The sequence below is a fragment of the Teleopsis dalmanni genome, chromosome X (assembly GCF_002237135.1).
Source record: "Teleopsis dalmanni isolate 2A chromosome X, ASM223713v2, whole genome shotgun sequence".
In the NCBI taxonomy this organism is placed as follows: domain Eukaryota; kingdom Metazoa; phylum Arthropoda; class Insecta; order Diptera; family Diopsidae; genus Teleopsis; species Teleopsis dalmanni.
Window position 1 is genome coordinate 54,517,428 of NC_051848.1, and position 24,349 is coordinate 54,541,776.

Genomic DNA, 24,349 nt, shown 5'->3' on the forward strand with positions numbered 1-24,349 from the left:
TCACTGCAAACTAAGGAACCAGTCTAGAGATTGAATCTCCCTTTCAATCATACCTGTCGCAGTTGTGAAGAAGACAATAAATGTGCTCCTCGTCTATTATGTTTTTGTCTCCTTTCTTGAAGATATTGATCAATTATAAGACTTCCCACTAAATAGCATTCTGAACTTCGTCAAAGGTACTAGGTGGTTTTAAACCCTGAGTTTTCCTTTATATTCGGTAGCAGGATGGGTCAGTAGGCGTAAGTAGATCCCCTATATAACGCCGGTATAACCTAACCTAATCTAGGTGTATAAAGTATTCGGAACTCAAAATTAAAAAATGCGATTGCAAGAGTTTTTGACAAAAATTTTGAACCCAGCACTGTAATCACATAACATAGTCCCGTGCGATTTTTATCTATTCTCGAAGATGATATTATGTTTTCAAGAAAGATATGTAATATTTATAAAAGTGTGAAGCCGATCAATTGATTTTTGTTTCATTGATAATTTTATTTGATTTGTGTGACATTTTTGTATACTTTGTACATTAAGTCTTCGTCTAATTTGCTTGATCAAATTCGAGTTAGTGTCTAAAACACTTTTACTCAATAGTGTTTGTGATCATTTAGATGCTCCACTGTGATAAGGGCTCCATACAATGAAGCTTTTGGCATACTTCTCAGTACAATATTCTAATAAGTATGGAGTTTTCTAATAAAGTAGCAGTTAAGTAGTCTGATACTTAACTTTTTTTGTGTTAATGGTTAAAGAGCATTTAGAGATATATCACAAGCCAGCTTCTTGACCCTCTATATTCTTTAAGCAAGTGTGGTTTCTATTAAAAATTAAATTTTAGTATTAAACATTGTCTTCCTATTCTAATTTTACAGTATTGACTTTTATTTCATTTGTACATTAAGTGTGAACATTATAAAGCTTTATAAAGCAATATTATAAAATCTGAAAATAATTATTTTATCCGCAGTTACTAGGAGTTCTTGCTCTTGATAACCTAAATGCAAGACAACAAAGACTGACGCAAGTTTCCTTAATTGAGCTTTGACTTTTATAATGAGATAATCACTTTCATTATGACGTCTTTATGCTATCTTTGAAATTATGATGCTGTTATTATTGTCTTCACTAACTTAAAGTTAAGTGGACCTATAATCTATAGTGCCGGGGTGAGATACTCAAAAAAAGCAATAAAATTTTTTTTTGTTTTTATAATTAATTAAGTAAATTGTTAAGTAAATATTTATATTATTCTCAGAATTTTTTTTTGAAAACAATTTTGTTTTTAAGTTAACAAATTACTTAAAAAGAATTACTTATAATTTATATTATTAATTTATGGATTTAACGAAAAATATATAATATGTTAAGTATTTATTGCATGGACTTTATGAAATATGTATTGGTATATTAATTGACATGGTTTTTATATTTTTTGATTAATTTAATATTAATTGATTAATATTATTTTAACAGGTTTTTTCATATAGAGTTTTGCTAAAACCGAATTTAAAAATTGCAAAAGGGTCTATTTTTTAGAACATTAAAAATTGAAGGAATGCGTCTTGACTACATCAAAAGAAAGAACATCGATAGTAATATTAATGTTTTGAACAGATTAATAAGAAAATTCTTGGCTGTGAAGTTCAGATAAGTCCGAAAATATAAGAAAACTAAGCGCTGAAATTACTCTAATTACCTTCTACAGTCTGGTGTGTCTAAGACCATATATATTTCCCTCACACTAGAAGACGAAAATGCCTTTAATTGAGAAATTCCTAATATCAGAGGGAAAAATAATTTCTCACCTTATAGTAATCCTTCTAATTGGAAGTGAAACTGAGTAGTCATAAAAAAGGCGACTAGATGTCTCATTTCTTATCTATTAGATACCTCACTCTTTCACTTCAGGCAAGCACCATTTTGTTAAAATGGCGGCATAAATTTTAGTTTGTTGTGAGGTAACTCTACGAAAGCCTAAAGTTGATCATACAACTAAACTTAAATTTCTGATCAATGCTATGCGTAAGATTATTTTATAAAAAAGTGACTTAAATTTTTTGACTCATGTTATTATATATGTTCCATCTATGTATAGTATTGATTATTAATTATTTTTTGTAAATCTTTTTGTATTAATTATTAATATGATTTATATTTCTAAGATACCGCGATTTGCTTAAATTAATAATATAACTGCAAGAAACTTCTCGCCAATATGCGTTCGATTCCTGCAATATAGGTACTACGCTATACTTGGGCCAAATCATTACCTAAGTGAATATAAATATGAATCAAAATCCAAGCAAACCGAAAGATTATCTTTAGTCGAATAGTCGTGATAACCAATTGTCAACATTTTAAAAACTGTTTGAAATAATACTGTCAGTAAAAATGTGAACAAGATTGGGCGAGCTCGTTAGCAAGTTTGGATCCAAGCGAACTCATAGAACTCTTGACTGATGTTACAAAATAATTAACAAAATTGTAATCATCTTTGACAGCAAAAGTTATTGTACAATACCATTTCTTGATATAGCACAGCCGCTTCATCGATTTTGGTGGGACGACAGTTTTATATAAGATAAGGGTCTCGGTTTTTACTCTATAGTATTTACTAATGTGAGCAAATTTTAACAATCTATACTTTCTTGTTCAGTAAAGAAATTAACCGACTTCTCTTTAATTCATGAATACATGAGTTCAACTAGAAAATTTTTTAAGAAACTATTTTATACGGCCTGTTTACAGTTGACATGCCTCTCTCAAATTTCGTAACTGTAGTGATGTAAACTGATGTTGATAAATGAATCTGTTTAAAGCTCTTCAGCACCAGCAGTCGAAGCTTAACCAGATGATTGAAATCTGGTTTTACCACTGGAAAATAAAAGGAAATACTCAAAAATTATTGTAAATAACTTTTACATTAAAGAGGATGTTTCATTTAACGTTTAAGCCGACTCGACAAGATATCCCATATTGCATTCTAATTTTAGACGATCATGCAAAAATTGCATAAAGACAGTGTGACAAGTTCATATAAAATGAAACGATTTCATCCTTACAATAAATAATAAGTTCTCTATAGATCAATGGTATATTATGGGGCACTATAAACAATTCTAATATTCTTGTTGTTCTATGTTACCAGTCAAAAGCACTGTGAAGATTAATAGTCTTCATAAAAATATTCATAAAGGTGTTCAACATTGCTTTGGAAAGACCAAATAGGCAATTCTAACCACAGATATATTAATAGGCTCTACAATCACAACAACTGCTTAATATTAAACCTAAGAGAAAAGAGCTTATTTTTTTAACTACAAATCATACCCATTCGTTTTTTTTTTTATTTTAAATTAGAGAAGTATAGATTATATGATTCACTACACACAGATTATATATTGAATTACCTATGTAAAAACAGATGTTTATCAAATAATAAAAAAAAGTAAAGTTTTACATTACAGTCAAATGAGATAATCTCTTTTACATTTGTCTGACTTCTCTGGAAAAAACTCTCTGCTGTTTTCAATTAAAACAGTTCATTACATTACATTACAAGTTTGTATCATTTTTAAATAATTCTTGTGGGTCTTTTTTTCTAATGTGCCTTCTAGAACTGTAAATATAATTGTATATGTATTGTATATTGGATTATCTATTTTGTAATACCAAAGGCAAATATAAATAAAACGTACTTATGATATATTCGATGGATTTTGCCGTTAGCTGTGATAACTAACGAAATAATAAAATTTACGACCTCATATGGTCCTAGTATAATGTCCTGGTGTAACTTACAATTCTGGATTCTTTTGAGGTAATTTTCAGCAAGTTTTCATTATATAGCTATAGGTATAGCAACAGTTCGGCCACAATTTGATGGATGTTCGGTTTTTAAACTTCATGAGTTTAAGCATTTCACACACAAATACAATCCTACAAAAAAAGTTGAGGTCACAGATTGCAAATCTAGGTGGCACAATTTATATTATTAAAACGTGAAATCACACATCCTGGAATTTCTAGTGCAACACTGTTTTGTCGCAACTACATATCTTCCACATCTTAAGCTTTGCGCCAAAAAAAAATAATTGACAATCATATGGCTGTCAATTGGACAATTAGAGGCCCTATACAGGATACAGGAATTGATGATGATGTGACTGTTGCAATTAGAGAAGAATTATTGGTTTACATCACGCCATTGTCATGTTTAAAAAGTATAGATATATTGCAACTTCTAACTCAATGCCATTTAGTGATTTTTTATGGATGAGATGATCTTTTGATAGTTCTTTGTGGGCTTTGACAATTTTGTTTATCGACTTGTTTACTAAGTAAAAAGTGAGTTTCTTCATTCAAAAATATTCTATCAAAAATTTATCTTCTAAATAATTACCATTTTTGTAGAAAGTTTAAACAATTTTAAAACATTCAGCAATTATGAACGATCCTATTATGAACTATAAAATGACCAAGTAATACATTGTAATACATTGGATGATGCATTTAAAATAAAAGAAGACTGGCTACAGAATTGATCTTGCGAAGTCTAGTCTTAAATGATATATACACTGGATAATGTTCCGATTGGCGGCGAAAACTATGATCGAATAAGGAATAATTAAAAACTATTTATGTCAATTTAGTTATACTTATTTATAGTTAATGTATAAAGTTAAATTTGTAAATTTAAATATATAAATATATATTCTGTATATAATAAAGAAGAATACTATTACTACATTGGATGATGCCAAATCAAGAACACGAAATGGATAATAATTTTTATAAAATTTTTTGCACTAATTTATTTATTATCTTAATTTTTCTCATTTACTTATTATTATTTATTGTATTTGTTTATATTAATCAAGAAATTATATCAAATCAAGCAATGGGTCAGAAGAATACATAAGTCTATAATATATTCATTTATCGTGATTTCTATAAGGAAGTATTTGAAATTTTTTATTTTAAGTAGAAGTATCTAGACTAATTCAATAAAATATAAAAAAATTAAGCAAAAATTAGTTTCGTCACCCTCAATGCAGATCTTATGGAGTGCACTACAAATAACTTAACATTTCATAACATATATTGGTTAAATATTGGAATTTAATTCTTTTAGAGAATTCTATTTATTAGTCGATATGAAGATCGATAATCGATGTGAAGCACCTTTCCTAAAGAATACTGAGAATACACACACCCAATTATGTCCAGTTAATACGCTGCCGCCACTTTGTCGCTCATATTTGAGATTTTTGGTAAAAAGTATAGTCAATAATTTTTATACGCTTTCGCAGAACAGTTAAAAGTATAATTGCAGTTTTTTTAAATATTTTTTTTCTAAAAAAATGTAATTTTATCTTTCATATAGATTTTTTAAATGATTAGCTCCGGTTACTTTTTACACAGGACAGTGTGATATGTAAAGATTTTGAAAAAACCTAAAAACATTTAAAAAATCATAACTTTATACTATTATTTTTAATGTATTTTTAATTGTTTATTTAAAACTTTTGGCTATAAATTAAGTATCAGTAACAGTGAATATTAAAATAATTCACATATATACATATATATTGTGTTAGTTTTTTAACTTTTATTTTTCTATTTAACTATATTTGGTTTTTTAATTATTTTATTAGTTTTATATTAATTTACTTATTTTTATTAAAAAAGCTTCGTCAGGTTATATCCGGCTATTTTTAAAAATTTGTGATACAATTTTTTTATACAACTTATTTCATTTATAAATATTAAAATTACAAATAATTCGATTATTTAATAATTAATTTATCTAAATTTTATTCACTTTGTTTTATTTCATTAATATTATCTTTATTTATACATATATTGCGCTTAAGTTGTGAAGTGAAACATTTTATACAAAATATTAGAGTTATTAAATTGCTAATGATTTACTTATTTTAATTAATTTTATTGTTGTTTATAAGTTATGTCTTTTTTAATTCTGTTTGATATTACTTTATAATTAAAATTTTTTAGTTTATATAGTAAATTTCTATCACAAATTATTTTATTTATAATAAAAATATTATTTTATTAGGTACTCATTTATTTATTTGGTACTTTTTTAGAAAAATTTGTTTATTCCAATTATTAAATTTATTAATTATTATTATTTAAACATTATTACATTTTATTATTCTTTCATTTAGTATTAGTTTTTTTTTTAAGTTACTTATTTATTTTATTTCTCTTCTAGTTATTGCATATATATTTTATATTTTTATATTTTATTTTTTTATTTTAATAAACTATACTGTATAGTCAGTCAAAAATTCAATTAATTAAAAATATTCACTACTTTTCGATAAAAACCCTTCTATTAGAAACGAAAGTTTATATTAAGAATTTAGTTTCTTTCGTCAAAACGGACGTTAAACATCGAATTAATATTTAAAAACTCTTAAGTTTTTATAATTAACATTTAATTTGACAATGAATCGTATAATTTTTTGAATTTTACATATATATGTTATATATATGTTATATGTTATGTTAGTATATATGTTATTATTTATTTAAATATTCCTTTAACTGTTTGTTTATGTTCATATTTCTATTTATTGATCTATTTGTTTACTAATTTTTTTAACAAATTTATATTTTCAAATTATAATATTAATTTCATTACTTATTTATTTGTTTATAATTAATTTATTTTTAGTTAGGCTAATGAATATTTTGTTTTTTTGTAATATATTTTTTTATTCTCTAAACGTAAAGTTTACTTTTTTTACAAATAATACTTAATGTAGTTGTGGGTATTTATATATTCACTAATTATAGAGATATTATTTATTTATTTACTATTATGTACTCAAATAATTATTCTAAAATTTTTTTAATTATTTTTTATTGTTTTATTTTTTCTTGCTTGAGTTATTTATTTTTTATGAATTTTGCTGAATTATTATTTTTTAAATTGTGTTTAATCAGCCCAAATGTATTAAATAATTTTATATAAAATTTATTTTTAATTATTATTTAGTATATTATTTTTAATTTGCAAATAATATTTGTTACAATTCATTTTTTTATTATCTTTTATTATATTTTATTTAACTATTGATTTGAGTTTGTAGTTATTTATTTCAATTTTTGGTTATAGATCACCTATTTATTGTTTAAATTTTTTTCTTTTTACTTAATTATTTATCATTAACTTATTACTTTTTTAACTTTGTTTAATCATCCTAAATTAAATAATAGTTTTGTTTTTGGAATATAGTGTTTATTTTTTGTATTGTTTTCTTGTATTATAACTTAATAAAGTATTCATTTTAGTGAATAGTGCTTTTCTTAAATTAAGTTATATATTTGTTTATTTATTTATTTATTTATTAATGAACACACAATTTTTCTCAGATTTTATATTTGTTTTTTGTACATTGTTTCTTTAAAAAGTGTTTTAAATGTTAAAAAAAATTGCAATTTGTTTTATTACTTATTAAGTTATGATTTTATTTATTTAATAATTTATAATTAATTTTTTTGATAATCAAATTTTACTTATTTGTTTATAAATAGCTTAATTGGTATGAATGAAATTTAAATTTTGTTGTCACCAATATTTTGACCATAGTCTACTCTAAAGATGATTATCTTTAGCTGATTGGGCTTTGGACTCCCCAAATATTGATGACAATAAAATATATTTAAAAAAAAGATGAAAAATTGTATATTATTTAAACAGTTGACTAATAAGCCCATTTAAAACCATTTAAATTATTTAGAAACATTTATATATATTTTGTTTTTATATAGCTTTTTTATATATTAAAGCTGATTTTTTTTGTAATAAATGTTTAATATCAGTTTAATATCAATAGCACTTTAATATCAATATCACACTTTTCAATTCACTAAGAGAGCTAGATTTTATTTCCATAGCTCGTGTCAATGGCTTTGTGGCCAGTACAAATGGTTATAGGGACAAGTGTCAAATTCTTAGGGTATCACAATGGACCTCGTGGTCTAAGTGAGTCTTCGGACGGCCCTAGTAACCTAACTTAACATAAACTAATATCAGTTTACTTGACGCATTTATTATTATTAGGGCATATATGCTTGATATTATTTATTTAAATACATATTTTTTGATTTTTTATTGTTTATATTTTAAGTCTATTATTAGGCTTCAATAATTAAAAAAATAGTGTGTTTACTGACTAATTTACCTGTTTAAATATAAAAATAAAATTTTTATAACAAATAAAAATAATTTTAAAGTATAATAATAATTCTTTTACTTAATTATAGCAATTAATACATATATGTTTATACCTCAAAAAAAAAAAAATTAATGTGATGAGTAATAAGTATTATTACAAAAAGTTAAGTATTATTACTTCTTGAAATAAATTTTTGGTACAATTTGTTTTAATATTGATTTATTTATTTTATTTGTTTGTTTATAGTTTGTTTATTATTTTTTATTTATGCTGATAATTTATTTATAAATAATTTTTATTTGAATTCGTTTGAAAAATTAGTAGTATATTAAAAAAAATAAATAAAAAATTTTGTATAAAATTTACTTTGAATAGTTGTTAATATTTATATTATAATTATTTTTATTATTTTTTATTTTGTACCAAAATGCATTACGTTTTTTTAGTTTATAAAATATACGTATTTTAAACAAATAAAATATTTCTTTTGTTATTAAATAAAATATAAATAAATATTTTGTTTTGTTTTTTTAAGTTTTCAAGTAATTTATTCTATATTTAGCTGTAAGTTGTTAAGTTTCTAATCTCTAAAACAAATATATAATAAAAATAAAATGTTATTTATATAAATTATATATTTTGTTTATTTACTTAATAATTAACTCAACATTTTTTTAAACATATGTTTTTTTCAAAATTATAGTTTAAAAGTTCACTGTTTTAAAAAACATAATTCTACAATAATATATTTATATTTCATATAAAATAATAAAGTATTAAGAAAATGAATACTTAGTTACTTTTAGTAATTTATTTGCTATTGAATATTTTTTTTTGATTTATTCGATTAAAATTTTAAAGGTTCATCTATGAATAATAAATAATTTAATAATTACAATTGGTATTATAATTTATTATAGTATTACAATAAATAATATAATTAGTTAAGTTTTGTGTTTTTTAAAAATCGTCATAAATGAAAAATAAAAACAAAGTTTTATAATAATTATTATAATTATTATTAATTTATTATAATATTAAAATAAATTATATAATTGGTTAAATTTTAAGTTATTATTATTAAGTTTTGTTTTTAATAGCCGTCAAGAATGAAATATAAACACAAAGTTTAATTATTAAATTCGTATAATATTATTATTATTTTTAATGACCGTCAAAAGTAAAAAATAAAAACAAAGTTTTATTATAAAATTATACTAATTTTTTATTATTATATTTTTATTATTATTATTATTATTATTATTATTATTATTATATTAATTTATTATTTAAATAAGTTATATAAATGGTTAACTTTTATGTCCACATAATGTTTTTTAAAAACCATCAAAAATGGAAACGAAGCTTATAAGTTTTGTAATTATTAAAAATAATACGATTTAATAACACATTTATAGAATTTATTTTCATAATTTTTATAGAAAATAATTTTCTTTTTATTTAAATAAGTTATCACTTTGAGATTTATTATCATAAGATAGTGCATTATAATGCTGTTGTTGTTATGAGACTCTTGACAGGTTTTCTTGAATACTTTGTAGAGAAAATAATTTTTTTTTAATTAAATCCTTAATTTATGTACCCTTACATTGTAAAATGAATTCCTAAAATTTGTGTTATCCTTCCTTAAACCGATGTAGATGTAAATGTGAATGGGTATTTTTGCGGTTTTCCTTCAATGTGTGAGTTTAAGTTAACATAAAAATGTTTTAAATATCCCGCGCACTATGAAGCTAGCTTAGTGAACACAGCGATTTAGTGAACATATTCTTTGTATATCGATTATTTAAACAAACAAGCACTTAAAATAAAATACAAAAATTTCTATATTTGAATTTTTAATTATTTTGCATTTATCATTTATGAAATTTAAATTTTTATTCTTTCGCACAAAATTGAACACTTCACTTAACGACGTATAAAACGCGACTATATTAAAAAACTCACGAGCAACTAAAAACGTGTGTTCGATAGAACCCAGAAACGAGCAGGCAGCCAGGCCACAAGCAGAGCAGCAGAAGTCGCGAAACGACAGCAGTAACTGTGGCAGCGGCTAAGCCTATGTGTATGTATGTTAAAGCAATAGCAATAGCAGCACTGTTAGCAGCAGCAACAGTTGAATTTAACAGTTTTGTCTATTTCAACCCCAAGCTTTTGTATTGCTGTGCTTTAGACAGCACAGCTGTCTCTGTTTCATTGCAGTGCGTTCAGGTTATAACTGCTACGACGCTGTTGTAAGCTATGTTAGGCGGTACTTCGCGTTGTTGAATTGTTCTGCTTTTAGTCATGCTGCTTTTTTTTGCTGCTACTGCAGCACCCTGCTGCTTGTTTTGATGTTTTAATGGTAGCCTTACTTTTTTTGAAACATTTTTTTTAATTTCAATTTTGTTTTTTTGTTTTTTTGTTGTTATTTGTAAGCTACTGATCACATGTAGCGCAGCTAAATACTGTTTGCAATCATTTAAACCGGATGATGTACGTGTGAGCTGGTATGGATATCTGTGCTGTGCTTTGCTGTGCTGTACAACGTATCTTGTTCAAGGGTATTTGGCATATTTATGTCAGAGCCTCTACTGGACAGTAATTTTGACACTACAATTTACGCTTGCCTTAAACTGAAATCGAGCATTTGACTGGTTTAGGGCAGTGTAAGCCAATTTTAATGCAGCTTAAATTGGCTTACACTGTCTTTTCTAAATATCTTTTTTTTTGCATATATCCACTCATTAATGAACAATATACGTATAAATAATTTTGTTATCTTATTGTTAAGGTTTCTGCTGGTCCATCATGCCTCTCTGGCTATTCGGATAACGTTGTATACATGAGAATTCCATGTCAATTTCTCATCCAGAATCATTCTCAGATACTTTACCTGGCTAACAGCTAATAGCTCTTCTCCATTTAGGAAACGAGACTTGTTTTATTAGGATTTATATTTAATCCCACTTCTCTACACCATCCAGCTACGATGTTCAGGGCTTGTTGGAGTCGGTATGAGATCGTGTCTTCATATTTACCCCTAACAAGTGTGAATATATCGTCAGCATAGCCTTGTGCTTCGAATTTTTTGGCACTGAGTCGATACAAGAGCTCGTCCACTGCAATTGACCACAGGAGTGGGGATAATACCAACAAAAATGATTAATATCACAAAAAAAACAGCAATAAATGATGTATATATTTTCTAATATGTTCAAAAATTAATTAAAATAATAACTGTTTGCTTCTTCTATACGAAAACACCAAAACCAGGTAATAGAAAATAGAGATACTAGCATTTATGGTCCTCCTGAAAAAAGCACAAAATGCTTTGCATAGCAAACAGCGCCAATAACAAACAGCAAAGAAAATAATTATCGTCTAAGACAAAACTGAATTTTCTCTTACAGTTATTTCCCGCCTGTGGCATTGATAAAATATTACTAGCTTAAGCAGACGTAAGTGCTTTTATGGAACGTTTTGTACTGCAAAAGGTCTTTTAAGCAAATATCGTAGGGATCATCAGAAGTTCTTGTAAAACCTAATTATATGCCAACAATCGTAGTAAGACCAAACGTTAAGTTTTGATAATGTTATGCATATGATATAGCAATGTATTTAAAAAAACAAAGAAATCAAATGTTAAAAAGAAGAAAACACATCAAACTAAACATTTCAAAACCTAAGTATATAAAAATTTTATTTATTCATACGAAAAAAAGTACTCAATACGGACTTGAATTTCAACTCCACCAGCATTACATCGCCTGCATTGATATAAGAACTAATAGCAGACAAGTATCTGAAACTAATGGTCTATTAATCTTTTACTTTTACCGAATATTTACTATAAGGCATGTACAACAACTTGTAACTTTATAAAGTCCAATAAAGGCTTGCAACACCGATAGAATCCTTTATTATACCAAGTGGAACTAATATTCATACTCATATTCCACACAATTTTTCAGACAGAAGTATGCTCCATTGAAATCTGTTGCTTTATAATCCTTGCAAATACGATATAAAACTGTTGCTTATTAGTTATTTTGTTTTATATCACCCAGGCAGATATGAGACCTAGCCCACTAAATTCAAGCTTACCAAAAGCTGTAAAAATCGCATATCTGTTTTAGATACTTTGAAAAATTTTCGATCGTTTGTACAACGATTGTTAATGGTGACGAAACAGCTGACAGGAAAAGTGTACTCATTTTTTCGTACCAAGATATATCGAATATAATCTATTTCGAAAAGTCGCTAATGTCTTAAGGCAAATCAAATAGCTCATTCAGTCAATAACGTGAATGAAAGTTTTCTCAAACTAATAAGATTTGAATTGAAATAAGTCAACAGCTTCGTAACTGAATATACGCCTATTAACTACTACCTTTTAATGTTGGGACCAACGAACACTTGATCTTTAGATCCAATATTATGCAAAATAAGTGTTCCGTACATCCTATCTAATCACCTTATAAGATTATGAGAAAACAAAGCTAGTAAGCTTAGTCAAATTTTATTGAAATAAATTAATATTGTTTACGATAGTTAGTTGAATGTTCCAGGAATAGCACAATAGATTTCATACATCGTAGTTTACCTTTCCTCTTTCTAAGAATAAGAACATAATGTATAAGGTTTTTCCTATAGCTTTCTTTCCAGGCCATTAAAATCTCTAACAAATTGTTTGAATTTTTTTAAGGTTTTAGAGATTTAGTCTATTTTGCATTCAATCGCGGTGGAACCAACCATCGTCATCTAAATCAATTTTTTTTATTCGAGTGATATACGAGTTTACAGATATCTGTCGTTAGTTCGATATCGACTTTTGTATTTCTTTTAGGAGGTTTAATGTAGTTTTTATCGATATTCACACACATTTTCAGCTTGATTTTTTATTATTATCTCTGCAGAATGTGTCAGAGCTAATAAAAACAAATAAAATGAAATACATAGTTTTAAACTACATTTAAAGGTGTTGAGTATTATAATTGCAAAAACTTAATTTGCTCATACGCAATGGTGTACCAAAATATGTAGTCCGATTTGATATTCCATATTATTACACCCTTAAGAGAAATATAAACTGACTTTAAGATAATGTGTTCATTTTGCTGCTACAAAATAAATTATTCTTAAATGTGTTAATAGTGGAACAGGACTATAATTACAAAAATTTTAATAATACAAAAAAAATATATATACTTTATTTAAAAATTTTAATTTTACATATAAAACTCAATCGAAATATAAATTTCAGGTATGAAATCCAATCGATCGCTACTGGTTTGTTGAAATCATCTTAGGGCAGAGAAATATATTTAAAATAGAACTACCGTATTTGCATATAAGATCAATATAAAACCCATATCAATTGAATCGTTATTAAATGTTCATATAATTTATCTCGTTCCTACTCAACATCGAAGCTACGAATAACTGATATTTTGTTTTGGTTAAAGATTCCAGACCATATTCGGTTCCGTGAATACTTTAAGTCCTTAATAAATTTCTAAATCTTTTAGAAAAATTTCACTGTGTTCTAATAAAAACAAAAATAATATGTATGAATTTAAAAGCAATAGAATAATTATAGAAAAGAACATAATATAATATTTGAAGGATAAGATGACCTTCTCGACCTTCAATGCATAGTTCATGTTTCAAAAACTTTTTTTTTAAGATATAGTTTTTAGAAAATAAACTTTTAATGAAAAAATATATATATTTATTATATCGTATATATATTTATTATCGTATATATATATTTATATACGTACGATAATAAATCATATTATCAAATTAATAAAATAAATTAATACTTCATTTTTTTTTAATACTTCATTTAATAATTAGATTTTATATACAATATATAAGATTATTACCAGATTAAAGAGCGTTTGCTTTTATAATCACATCAAGGCTGAAGTTGTTAATGGATTACCTAAGGGTTCATCGCAATCGAGAACCATATATTATAAGCGGCTATGGAAAATTCCAAATCAGCAGCCGATTGAAAAGCAGATAATGAAGCGGAAATATGGCTGGTAGGGACATACCCTGCGTAAACCATTTAGTTAAATTGCACACTCAGCATTAGAATGGAATCCACAAGGTAAAAGGTATCGTGGACGACCGAAAATGAAGAAGATCGATAAACAGGGAAACTAACAAATTTAGCGAGCTTAGAGCATTAGCGCGTAATAGGGGTGTCTTGAAAGCATATGTGAATAGACTAAGTTCTTGGAATGTGATAATAATTAATAGAACAATAATAATAATAATCTTCGCAACCTACATTAACGTTTTAACAAAGTGCATCCAAAATCTTAATGGATCTATTTGTAGTCACATAATGTAGTCTCTGAATAGAATGAGTTGAGTTCTTTTTATATTCTCTGTCAGTGTTCAATCTTTAATTTGATCAAGAGAATTATACCAGACTACTTTCTATGACTGATATTAGAAAATCCCAAACAATAAATGAAACAATGAATGAATTAAACTAATCCCTATTCAAAAGACCGATTATGGCTATGGAATTGTTCTGTATTACTGTAAATAATAGATTCAATTCTTAAGTAAAGTACGCAGATATTATTTCTAAATAATAATCAATGTTTAATGGACTCTAGAAGATGATTCCTTTATTGAAAATATTTGCTGAATCTTCACTAAACTTGCAATCAAAGAATTGATTTAAAAAAACAATTGTGATGATACCATGCTATTTTTAAATAGATACTTATTAAAAAACATATGATTGAGCACATTATCTCTATTGTAACATTTGGTTTTAATTTTATTATCTGATCTTACCGGTATTATGTAATAGGACGGACAGACAAAGTCATCATTTACATGGATGTAATATGTAATACTAGACGACCTACAATATTTTTGTATAAAGAACATAAAAACCATTATTAACATTTATCAAATAATGGAAGCGTAAACAGATGTGGTACCTTATTATAGAAAAATTATCAGATTTCAATTGTACTAATACTTTCCTAAGAACAGCATTTTTCAATTGATAAATAAAATGGAATATTTTAGATTTGCTTAATGCATATGATAAAAGTTATTTATGTTCACAAAAGCAAATGTACACTATTTTAGATATATAATCTAAATATATAGGTATAAAATTTATGTATGATTTATATATAGACATGTATATAAGTAAAATAGCAAATTACTCGATATGAAGCACTTATTGGTGAAATAGCAATGATATTGGGTCGTAAAATGCAAAGGGAAAACAAAAATCAATTCATTATTCATTATTTCAACAAAAAAATCATATTAAAATTATATCAGAATGAACTTTATATTAACCGTTGATTGACAATAAGATGACAATACAAGAAACCTTTGAAGATACAATTTAAAGTAGATAGTTTTTAAGAAATGGAACTTGAAACGTGCAGTTTCGTTCAATAGACAAATTTTTCGCACCCAAGTGTGCTTGTTATATTGTATAATTCTCAGTTGGAGCCAGGTCTAAGGTATGCTTATTTACGATTTTAGGAATAGTTAACAAATTATTGTAAGTTGTATAAATATAGGATTAACAAAACCATCATGCTTAATTGCCATAATTGCCAATTAACCACCATCATTAATTGAAAACCATCAATATAGTCTCAGGCAAAAGTTTTAAATAATATTAGAATTAAATATACAATTTCAACAAAAAAATACAAAAACTGAAGACTATTATATTGAGGACTATTACAGAGCAGCGTCTACAAAATTAACTTTAACTAACAAAACGTGAATATAGTCAAGGAATTCTTAAAAGCAACTATAATGTACTGGTGATGTTTAGCAATGAGAAAGCACGAATACAAGAAGGCATATTGCCACAAATATTGACTAAATATTTTAGTAAAGAAATTTAATTATAGTTTCTAAAGAGTTAAATTTGATAAAAAAGAGAAGACTGTCGTCTTTGATTCAAACCTAGTTCTTTTCAAAGAAGATCTAATAAGGTCAGCCGGTAAACACAAAACATTCTCCGGGAGTTCTAAAATGATTATTAACCAGTATTTGACAATTATGACTGGAATTTTCAGAACCAATCTATTTCGCTCGGGCAAAGAACGATGACTTTTCTCTGCAGAAAGAACTGCACTAGCTCAATTTAGATTCGAATATAGTTATGTGCTAAACAATTACTTACTAAACTTACTAAATAATTCCGCATAAATATTTAAAATCGTAATGTGTATCCAAATTGCAGATCTACCTCTTCTGATGCACCACACACACAAATCTCAATTCAATTGATTTTAATTTAAGTCCCAACCATCCCAAATCTACTAGTATTCTCTAAAATTCTCCCACACTCACTCAATCATTACATTTCCACATCAAAACTCATATATTCGTCGTATAATTCCTGCATGCTTTTCAGATACCTACATGCTACAACAACACCAACACCAAAAGCAAAATACGGTAAAACCATTGCATGGGCTGAGGCCAACACTACTGATTATGCTGATGTATTACTACTGCGAATTTTACATCATAGAGCAGTTTAAAAGTCAATTTCTGTTACGGGGATATCTATTTCTGAACTTTTACAATAAGAGTTCAAAAATAAGAGTGAGAAAGTTAGAGAAAGAGAGTAAGACTAGGAGTAAGAAAGTTAGAATAAGAAATAGGAGTAAGAGAGTAAGATTAAGAAAGTAGAAGAGTAAAGCGCGGCGCAAAATATCATTTTTGAATGTCATTTAAGTTGCGCTCTATCTTGCTTAGATTTATTTCAACGACCGAACTTGCTCACATTCAAGAGTTATCATTCAAGCAAAATTTTTAAAGAATAAGGGTGTTTGCGCATGCTGTAAGTGTGTTAATGCAATCACGCAAAAATATGTTTTTGAACGAGGAATTCAAGTTTTTGGGTGACAGATTATCATTCACAACATGTTGGCGAGAAGCTAAATGATTGAAAATTTTGGTAAGCGCGACAACAGGTTGGTTGCATGTCATTTAAGGATGCAGATTATCATTTTTGAGTGTCATTCATGAATTTTCTCTCTTGAATGACACTAAAAAATGATAGTCAACACCGCGCTTAAGAGTTTTTTTTCAATATATATGTATGAACATATGTGTTCCAATGATCTTCTACATATGTACCCTCATATAGTTAACAAACTGTATATTATTAACACATCTAGCGGTAATAAGTTCAGTATATCCAGACATAACTATAATACAATACCATCACTAGAAGCCCCTGTACCGTACCTACCTCAAACTACATTTTGGTGATGTATGAATACAACTAAATTTTCTAGTAATGTTTTTTGGCTCTAATAACTTCATTTACCATAGCTTTGTAGTGTACATGTACAGCCACCAATAAGTAGGGTACATATATTTTTTTCTCAAAATTTTCTTCTACTATGCAAATACTATACACTTTAATAGGCTTTATTCAACGAAATATTTATTTGCTACTTAAAAGCTACAAAAGCTTTAATAGACGCAACAATAACAACACTAACTGCGAAAACAATGAAACAGCATTGCCAAACAACACCAATGACAAAAACAATAACAAAAACAATAACAAAAACAATAACGAAAACAATAACAACAACAACAGCATAAATAAACTAAGCTCGCCTTTGTTAAAAAATTTTGGTTTGTTTACTATTTTAATTAATACAAGAGTAGTTGCGCACTGCTATTGTTGTTGTATATAGTACTGGACAATAAATTTAGGGTTGGCTGGGCAGTTTTTAATATATTTTGTGTTGTGCTTGGCGCGTATGTATGGTATAGTGTGTGTGTAATATATGTGAAAGAACACAAATGAATGAAGAAACGAATGAATGAAAAAATTATGCTAAGTGGTGTTGATAATGCATTGACGGCGTGCGCATATCACACATCACAAATCATATCGTGTTACATCGTCAATTCGTTAAATGACTCGGTCTTCTTGTCGTATGGAGCAGCACAAGCTGATACCATACTTAATGTATGAAAGCTTAAAGCAACAACAAATTACAACAAATTGTGTTCACTTATTTTTGTGTGCGCATCGGGATGTGCGTAAGAGTGCTGAGTGCTGTAAATGGTATTCGAAAAGTATTCGATGGCAGCAAGCATTCCACTGCACGTTCAATAAAGCCCAAGCATATTTCGCGTAATTTAGGTCATTTTAATAAGTCACAAAAAAAATTTAAGTGTGCTCACAAGCGCAGAGGTATTATTTACCTAAGAGAGATTGCAAGCGCATTACCCAAAAAAAAATTACATTTTACAAAAAAAAAAAAAAATTAATTAAAATAAATTTTAAGTTTACACTAAAAAAAATATTGTAAACATTCATTATTCAGGCAATAAATTTTGGATTTCTTTATTAAGTGAAAATTTGGCTAATTTTTCTATTCTTCATAAATCTTAAAAAATTGTTTTAATTAATTTTATTGCACTTTCATTAAAATACACTTTAAAAGCAATTTGTAGAATTTTTGGAACAAAATTGTACTTAAGTGCGACGGCTTAATAAAATCCTATAAGAATTTAAATAAATTAAGAGCTACAATTTTTCAACAATTTGTTGTCATTAGTGAATATCACTAAAATCATATAAAAAAGTTATTTCAATTGAATTCAAGTTCTTTTTTTGATTGTATTAAATTACGCGCTTTACTTGACAGTCTCGTAAAATTGCGTAATCTGACCATCAGTCCATTGTTCCTCTTACAAATGACAGCATCGGGTGCTTACATGTACGGGTGCTGTGCGCCAGCCACACATTAAGTTGGCTCGCCTGGATTGAGAGTTCGCGCATATATGTTAATTATTAATGAACAAGGCGAATCGCTGGAATTTCATGTTTCTGTAATTGCTTGAATTAAATAGTAAATTGATGAAATATCACATGCTTAAATCCCATACCACAACCATTTCAATGGAAACGGTATTAAATTGCGGTGCACATTGTCATCCGACATATTAGTCGGATTGCATTACTACCGTTTATAAAGTGTTTTTTTTTTGTAAGATGTGCAGAATTTTTTAGAATTATTAAGCAAATGATTTCGTCACTTAACAGTCACTTAAGTCTGAAAAAGTGTAACATGGAGGTCTATTTTTCTGCTACCTTTTTATTATTTTAAGGTCATATCTTATCTAATTATATAGAAAAAATTGGCAACAGTAATAACTTTTATCTTAAGACTTCGTAAACCACTGGCAGAACAATGTCATAATGATTAAATAGCCAATTATCTGTTGTAAGTAAAGTATTCAAAACTTTATTTGTCTTAAAACTAAAACTAGAAAGTACTAATAATAAATTAACAGCGAATCGTTTAGAATATTATACAGCTTTGAACAAATTCATAGGATTTAGAGAATCATCTGTATTGTAGTGGAAAACAAGGAATACTGCATGAGGGTTATTACTTGATAACACACAAGTCAAAAATTTAGCATGCTGTATTGGTAAATGAATTATAAAAACTATTGACCTACTTTTAGTATGATGTTTTATAGTCATACTATATTATTATTATTAAAGGGAATATTAATATAAAAAAATTTGACAACAGGTACTCCTGCGTTCTAAATGGTGGTGCTTTTGGCACAATTTTATACAATCCTTACATAACTGATTTCTTTACCTCCACAGAAGCATCTATTGCAATAATTGCCAACGATAAAATATAAATTCTAAATCCTTTAACCCAACTGTGGCATCTATCTAATCACAAATAAGCATAAATAACGTTAAAGCGTAATCACTTAAAGCAAGCACGTCCAAATCAATTCAAGTATCATACTATCACTCACGTATCTCCTCGTGCGCATACTCTTTCGTGCTATCCACACAACAGCATTGATGGTGCTCTCTCTCAACTCACGAGTCCCTAAGTAATCCAGCTCAAAATATCTTGGAATATTAAGATATTAAAACAACAAATAAAAAATTGGTGGAACTTAAACTAATACATCTCCATTAGTTGTTTGGACCCAATTCGCTGCTTCCTTTACAATATATACTTTTAGCACACTTAACTGTATTTTAATCATTATGGATGTATGGTTTACAACTGAGAGGTTCTGTATGAAAATCATATGCTGTGGTAATTAAAAGTACACACGAATCACGGACTGCACCAGGACTTAAGAGTCAGTAATGTGCAATAAAAAATCAATTAAAATAATAATGGTCATTCAAACGTTCTATCTATATAATGAATATAACAAATATATAAATGTAACAATTAAAGATATAAATATTTTCCAACTAGATTCTCAAATAAAGAAAGAGGAAACATCTCCATTTAATCAACCCTGTGTTTTCGAACACCGCGTTTTTCTTGCTCTTAATGCCGACCATTTAGAAATCTTTGAAAAAAAAATTCAGAGAAAAATGTTTGGAGATTTCGATTAAGACTTATATAAAAAACAACTCAATATTGAGTTTGAGGTACTGGTCTAGTATAAGCGAATTATACATCATTTATATGTATAATGTATAAAATCTATATAAAGTTCTAAAAGAATAACGACGCGAAACTAGAGCGGAACTAAAGGTGGCCAAATATTTTTTAATAGAAAAAAACCAGAAAGAAGAATAACGATCAAAATTATAAAGTCAAAATAAAGCACCGATCGGTTGAGAGAAATGTTGTAAAGATATCTTTGGCTACTCGATTGCTGTGAAAGAAACCACAACTGCTGCATTCTAACAACTTTTGATGATTAAAGTTAATACGATGTTAAGTTCAGATATATAATATTTACCATAAAATTTTAAAAGTATTGGTCATTTTTTATCACTAGATAGAGATAGATGGATAGAGATATTTGCTGCCAGATATATGTAGTATCCATATACCTATACATTTTTATGATTTAAAAAACATATTGACGCCATTTGTTTGGGGAACTTTAATACATCTAACGCATATCCTGGACCTTGCAAAATCTAAATTGTCAATATATTCCATGGTCCACATATACTTTTATTGAGCATATATATTATTTTACATACTATATCTATTATATCTGAGTGATATAAAAGTAAATATTGACCAATACCTTAATATTACTCTGTATTGACGATTTTTGAGTAGAATTAAAAGCAACTATCTCATAAACTGTTTTCCTACAATCTGTCTATCAACATATTTTCTAATAGCTTTCGATATTTATATAGGTATATAAAAATATATATGTTTTATATAGATATATATTATAAGAAATATATGGAATTCATTATCATATTATTCTTTAAACTATATATTATACACATATTCCATGAGTTTTATAGGTGATACCAATAGTCAGCATAGCCATAAAAAACGCCAACTGCTGATAACATTATTTAAATTTTTATTCTAAATTCAACTGTTTATTGAAAACGAATTCATTGTGATATGAATTTTAGTAAATATTTATTCATCAAAAAATTAACATATAATATTTTTGTTTGTTATATACTATTAGTCTGCAGCTTGTTGACTAAAAGAGACGGACGAAAGTAAGGCAATTCTAAACTAGATTGTTCAGTAACTAATTCAAATATTTTAATTAAAAATGCTTATGCTTCATTAGCACCAACAGTATTGTTTTCCATTCCATAACTGATCCATCTAACAGTTTAGAGACTTATGGGAAATTACTTGTACGCGCTGGTGCAAACTGGCTTACTCGATCAGTGCGAACAATGCCGCGTCCAATAAACCTCCAGTACATGCCGCGATCGAAATATGAAATATGAATATAAATTACGTTTGGGTTAAAATATCACAAAATAAGCAAAGTAACTGACAAGTTTACTTGTATGACAAAATCATGCAAAAAATACGAAATTATATCTACAAATGCTTTTATGGCTTAAGTGTTTTCGATCTACAAGCGCTGATATGAATCGAACAATTGTTCAAAACAACTATGCTGCGAGCAAGATAAATTGAATGAATTGCATGATATATAATGGAATTCAATGAAATACTACAAAATCATATAAATCTATTCAAGAAGTAAATTACGTAGTAGAATCACAAATACGAGTATGCATATCCTAATATTGGCAGTCGATATATGGCCGAGACTATTTGTGCGTTTATCAAAAGAATAAAGTAATAATTTCAAGACATTCCATAAATTTAAATAAACAAATATTATAATGTTTAATGAATTTAATGTAAGATACAATATTGATGTGATCTATTAAATGTATTCAAATACGTGGTTTTTTCAGTTGCAGAAACTGCTCTTAACTACTGGAACTATTCTGTTTGCAGAACTCTTCATCTTTATCGTAGACCTTTTTGCTTAAGTTATTATTTGCCAAAATCAGATATTAGATATTAGTATGGATACATTGTAGCATCTTACCGAAATGGTTTAAAATGACAACTGAAATGTCCTTCAAACAACATTAATTAAAACTCAGCAAATCTTAAAGAAGTAGGACATAAGGACAATATATATACATATACATACATACATATAAACCAATTTTTTATAATGTAAGGTTGTTAAAGATCTGCTACGAAGTCTACTAAATCTAACTTAAATTTGTTAATTAGCATTGCTTACCCACTAATAGAAATGCAGTCTAAGAATAAGCAAAAAATTTATAGATATATATCTATATATGTATAAGCTTTTCTGACGTCTTTCAAGTATTAATAGACAGTGCCAGCTATGAGCATAATTCTTCTCATCACATGTTTTGACTAATGCTATAAGGCTTCGAATGTTTTTATTATAAATTTATAAGTTAATAATTAAATTATTCCCATAAAAATATTACAATTAAGATTAGTATCTTTTTAATATAAATAGGTTTCTCTCAACTAACTTAACACTTTAAAAGTAAATATGTCAAAATAAGTGCTTTCAAACTTGTACTTTCCACGATTTCTACTTTAACTATAGCAAACGTATAAATAAATTAATAATTAAAAAATTTTAGTTTCTATTTAAATTAAGATTTTTTTTGTGAAATAATTAAAAATAATTCTTCTGAATCTCATTATAGTGGCAGTCACGTGTGTGTATTTCAATAAATTTTGTATACATTAAACAACAAGAAATCAACTTTATATGTTTTTTATATAATATAACGAAAATAAGTAAGAAAAAAAATATAATTCAAGGTCGATTCCTAACAATGAAACCTCGCCAATATCAAAATTGTTTGGTTCTATGAATACATACGAGTACTTCAGCGAGGCGTAGATATGTATTTTTGTGCACATATAAAAACAAAAACCTCAAAAAAATGTATAGAAGATTGAACAGTTTTTTTCTGGGTATTTTTTCCATAGATATTTAGTCCCTTCAAAATGAGAATCGTTTGGAATCTTCATTGTTGTCAGTGGCAACACAGCTGCGTGCCCATTGCCACTACAAAAATGGGTTCATGAACTTTCGCTTCATAAACTTTGAATATCAAAGTTTTGTTCCATTTGAGTTTCGTATAAAAGATTTTAATCATTCACGTCGTGACATACTCCGAACTAATAGTAGGGAGTAGGCTGCTTTGTGTTATAACAAAACAACAAAAACAATTATATTACAATATATTCATATATACTTATTACGTATATGGTACATTAGAAAAAAAAATTAATAGAAAACTGTTAATGCATACTTCCGCATAGATTTTGGGTAGACTGGCATTTGGACTATTGTTAAGTTTTTACAAATTTTCTGAAGAATTGAATCATCAAATGGCGGAACAACTACTTGGAGTTGTAAATTGAGTTAGGTAGGTCAGTTGATTTTGTAAACATTACAATCAAAAAAGTGTGATTTCAATATGCAAATTATCTAAAAAAAAATTATAAATTAATAATTTAATTAATTAGAAATAAACCAATTTTTCAATAAAAAGAATTATTTCATTAAAATGAGGTATTCTATGTGTTAAATTTAAATAAAAACCATATTTGAGAACTAGTATCTGCACTTTGGCTAATTTTTTAAAAAAAATAAAATAATCACGAATACATTTACTAATTTAGTAAAAACACAAAATCTATTTGATCCTTGTAGAATAATTAATACAAGTAAATTTCACATCCCTAAGACACATTAGAAACACAATTCTATCTTTAACTTTCAAGCCATTTATTGAA

General features: G+C 26.9%; 1 protein-coding gene across 2 annotated transcripts in view; it reads right to left on the bottom strand.

Annotated features, from left to right (window-relative positions):
* LOC119687740 (excitatory amino acid transporter 1) overlaps nt 1–24,349 on the bottom strand; it is a 98,536-nt gene that overhangs the window by 28,962 nt on the left and 45,225 nt on the right. Inside the window, exon 1 of one of the 2 annotated variants that reach the window (XM_038102180.1) lies at nt 9,820–10,073. The exons of the other annotated variant lie outside the window; for it this stretch is intronic. The gene's annotated coding sequence lies outside the window, so the exon portion shown is untranslated. Of the gene's footprint in view, nt 1–9,819; nt 10,074–24,349 lie in introns of those variants that run through there. 2 annotated transcript variants of the gene reach the window in all.